At 46.9% G+C, this 4,422-nt stretch overlaps 1 pseudogene; it reads left to right on the top strand.

The window, feature by feature from the left end:
* The first annotated feature begins 2,925 nt into the window (after positions 1-2,925).
* LOC112807379 (small ribosomal subunit protein uS2 pseudogene) lies at positions 2,926-3,573 on the top strand (annotated as a pseudogene).
* The last annotated feature ends 849 nt before the right edge of the window (positions 3,574-4,422 follow it).

The following is a 4,422-nucleotide window of genomic DNA, read 5'->3' as shown; positions in this document are numbered from 1 at the left end:
AAAATGTACAGTAGGGGGGATAGTAGGGTGTTCTGCATAAACAAAAGCAGGCAAGAGGAGAAAGAGCATGTGTATGTGTTGGGGGGGAGGGTTGGAGTTCAGAATGCAATTATGGCTAGCATAGGTAACAAGGGATGGTCTTAAAAGGGGATGTTTGAAGAGAGGTTTGAGAGAGATAAAAGTTATGGGGTATCTAAGGGAAAAGGTTCCAGGCAGAAGAGAGAGCATGTGCAAAGGCCCTGAGGCAAGAATGTGCCTGGCATGTTTCAAGAAGAGCAAAAGGGCCAGTGTGGCTGAAGCAGAGCAAATAAGGAGAACAATAGGAAATGAGGTCGGGGAGGTCTCGGCTAACATTGGTAATTGTTCAAGAGAACCCTGCCCCATGTTCCTGTTAACTGGGGTTCTGCCTCCACAAAGCCAACACATCTTAAGAAGCCACTGATGGAAGAGTCTCCCCCTTGGAAAGGCCATCTCACCTCCCATCCTCTCCATCCTGTAGAGAGGAAAACCCAGGCTTGGCATTGGCAGACAGGTAGTCCATCAGAACCGGAAACCACCTAACCAGCACCCCCTCAGCCCACTGGAAGCAACCATGACGGTGGTGCTCAGAGCCCTTGCAGAGATGTGCTGTGGTCTCTCTGAGCTCATCACCGCACCTCTCTAGGCAAGAGTTTCAATTCAAGGTCATTTTTGGCTCCTTTTCAGTAGCAGACTCAGAACCAGATCTATTCAAGTGTAGGAACAGTGCAGACACATTAATAGCCAGACCCAGTGGGGGTTTTATTTTCCATTTCCTCCTCCCTCATATTTATTTGTTTCTTCATCTCCTCTGCATGGTAAAGGTACCCCTGCAGGGTATTTTCAGATGAAGTCTGAGAAGGTAGGGTGGAGAATGGAAGGTGTCACCCTAGGTTGGAACCCACTGTCAGGCTCTCTGGAGTTGGGCTACCTGGGTTCAAATCCCCATTACCCCATTTAGCATTGGGGATGATCATATCTGTTTCTAGTAAGCGTCTAATGAGAATGGAATGAAATCATTGAATGCTATTGTAGAATTTAGCCAAAACTGGGGACCGCCTCCTATTCCTGGGTGCTGTTGCAATGAGAAAGATGTTTCAGGACTCCTTAGAGGTATCCAAATGGTGTGGTTGTCTCTGAGTCTCCGCTTAAAGCATGATTCAGATATTTCCTGTGTCCTGTATCCAGTAGTTCCTTTACTGAACATTCTCATCTTCCCCTGCTGGGTGGTCCCAACCCCCCACGCTGATAAGCCTCTTGAGTTCTTAGAAGTAGCCACGGGGCAGTCTCAGCCCTGTCTGTGGTCTAGAGAAGCAATAGCCCCAGTACCTCCAATGGGGATGGGATTCCAACTGCCCTGACCACAGCTCCTGGAACAGACTCTGAGCTGTTCTTACGTCGTGAAGGGCGTTGAGGTATGTTTGGGAATTCTCTGGTAGAAATATGAAACAATAAGCAAGTGCCCTTTCTAGACAAAGAGGCCTTTAGTGAAAGAATCTACGGGGCTTATATTTTTCCTCCTTTGGTCGAATTTATCTTTTGGGAAAAGGACACACAGAATTTACTGAATGTTGTTCAGTAGTCGCAGCTTATTAACTCTATGTGTTCCTGTAGAAGGGAAAAAAGAAATCACTACACGGTTATGCCAGGAAGTCTCCCATGCCTAGGACATAGCAGACGGTCAGTGTTACTACTGACAGTGCTGTAAGTCAGTGAATAAATGACACATTAGTAACAGCTACCACCGTGCATAGGAACAGCCCAAACTATTGCCTTTAGATAATTGTAATTGAAAAAAGTGTCCTAGAAATGTTTCCGTAGCTCACTGATTTAAACAAATAATGTTTTCTTATTGGCTCAGAGCTCCATCTCTGAGATGACTTATCAGGGTTCCTGCCGAAGCTTCAACAGGAAGACCCCCTTCCGAATATGATTTTTTGTTCACGTAGCTCAGGCTTGTCATCACACAGGCTCAGGGTCAAATAGTAAAATGACTTTGACACAAACCCCTGAAATGTATTTAAAAGCCATAGAAAGGATTCCTCGCAGACCAGAAGCCAAGTGCAACATGGATGTTGACCCCCGGCTTATCTCAGTTGTAAGTTTAGATTGAGATGAGCCAGGACTTTCTGAAGGATGCACCACAGGACAAAAGAACCTGATTTAATGATACAGACCCACCAATCCCACTCCTCATCCTATCCCCAGAGACATGCCCACCAAAACATGTGTGCAAGAGTATTCATAGCAGCTTTATTCATAACAGTCCAAAGCTGAAAACAATCCAACATCTGATAGTAGTAGAATGCATTAATTGTAGTATATACATTCAACAAAATACTACTCGAGAAATTATTGTTATACACAGCAACTTGATAAGATCTCAAAACATACTGAGGAAAAGAAGCAGAAACAAAAACATACACACTGTATGATTCCATGAGCATGAGGTTTCAAAGCAGTAAAACTAACCTACAGAGATGGAAATCAGTGGATCTCCACTGACCAGCTGGGGCAGGGAGGGCGTTAAGGAATCGGAAGCGTACAAAGGAGCCTGATGGTTTCTAGAATATTCTTGATCATGATTTGGGTTATGTTTCCATGGGGTGTACATATGAAAAATTCACCTTCTGTGCATTTAGTATTTGTGCAATTTACTCTGCATTAAGTTATACCTCAATTTTAGGAAGAAATATAAGGAAACAAACAAAAAATTAAATCTAGAGATGAACAGGACTTCGGTTTTCTGGGTGGCTTCTCTAAGACTCTGGGATTGCAAACCTAAGAACTATGACTCCTCTGTGAGGAGAGAAAATGTGAATTCCACCTTTTTCTACACTACCCCAAGAGGGGTCCCCACAGCGACCTTCTGCGTTTCCTGTCGTACCTGAAAGGGAAACATTCACAATGTCCAGAGCCCTTGATGTCCTGCCAGTGAAGGAAGAGGATGCCCTCAAATTCCTTGCAGCAAGAACCCACTTGGGCGGCACTAACCTTGGCTTCCACATGGACCAGTACATCTGCGGAAGGAAAAGTGAGGGCATCTACAGCATACATCTGAAGAGAACCTGGGAGAAGCTTCTGCCGGCAGCTCGTGCCATCTTTGCCCTTGAAAACCCGGGGGGGGTGGCTGTGAGCATCCTGTCCTCCAGGAATCCCAGCCAGCGAGCTGGGCTGACGTTTGCCGCTGGCCCTGGAGCCACTCCTACTGCGGGCCGCTTCACCTCTGGGACCTTCACCAACCAGATTCAGGCAGCCTCCCCGGTGGCTTCTGGCGGTGACTGATCCCAGGGCTGAGCGACCATGGGAGTCCTGCGTGATCTCTACTTCGGCAGAGAGCCTGAAGAGACCAAGAGCAGGCCGCTGCTGGAAAGGAAGTAACCCTGGGGGAATTTCAGGGTGAATGGGCTGCTCCAGCTCCTGAGTCCCCTGCTACTCAGCCTGAAGTCGTGGCCCGGTCCAGAGTGGGGGCAGGTGCCCTCGGTAGCGACTCAGCAGTTCCCTACTGAAAACTGGGGTGCTCAGCCCACCGGTTCCCACTGCCCGGGCCACTGAATGTGGAGGAAAGACCAATGAGTGGCCTTAAGCTGCTCTTCCACAAAGGCAAGCAAAATGGAAATAAGGCTGGAAAAAAATAAACAGCTTCTAAAAGTTAAAAAAAAAAAAAAAAGTGAGTTCCTTACAGTTAGATTTATCCCAGGATTACGATGTGGGATATTTATTCATCATTAACCAGCATTATGGAAAGTTGTGTGTCAGGCAGTGGGCTAGCTGCTGGCAAGACAATGGAGAACAAGACTGTTTCATCCCCACCACAGAAGACGGGGCAACAGTCCAGAAAGCAACGAAACACATTATTCTCTGATTCTGAAATGTGACACAGGCTCCAAGAAGAAAGCACGGGAGAGGTGTTCTATGAGAAAGAGTAAGAGGCGGGCCTGGGAAGAAAGTCTCCCAGAGAAAATCACATATGCACAGAGATATGAAGGCCGGGCAGGAGTCAGCCAGGAGAAGGAGGGAAGAAAGGGGCAGTGGAGAGGAGAAGAGAGAGAAGCATGGGCGAGGCCTTGAGTTCTCCGATCTGGGATTCTGGGAGAATTTTAGTGGGGCTGAGCTGCAGTGGGGGGCGGGGGGCGGAGAAGAGGGAAATGAAGCTGAGGGAGGAGGATTACACTGGGGCCAGGTAGTGGAGCTCTTGCCAGACCAAGATTAAGGTTCTGGTCAAATGCCAAGTATAGTACAAAGAGTCAACATGTTCTAAGTAAGATCTAATTTACATTTTCAAAAATTTCCAAAATTCCAAGAAGAGAATAAACTAAAAAGAAGTGAGAATAGGGGTGCCTGGGTGTCTCAGTTGGTTAAGTGTCTGACTCTTGATTCTGGCTCCAGTCATGATTTCATGAG

The sequence above is a fragment of the Callorhinus ursinus genome, unplaced genomic scaffold, assembly GCF_003265705.2.
Source record: "Callorhinus ursinus isolate GAN/ISIS: 27379988/994484 unplaced genomic scaffold, GSC_fseal_2.0 scaffold69, whole genome shotgun sequence".
NCBI classification, from domain to species: Eukaryota; Metazoa; Chordata; class Mammalia; order Carnivora; family Otariidae; genus Callorhinus; species Callorhinus ursinus.
The sequence above is the reverse complement of the archived record's forward strand: the minus strand, read 5'-3'. Positions and strand labels throughout refer to the sequence as shown.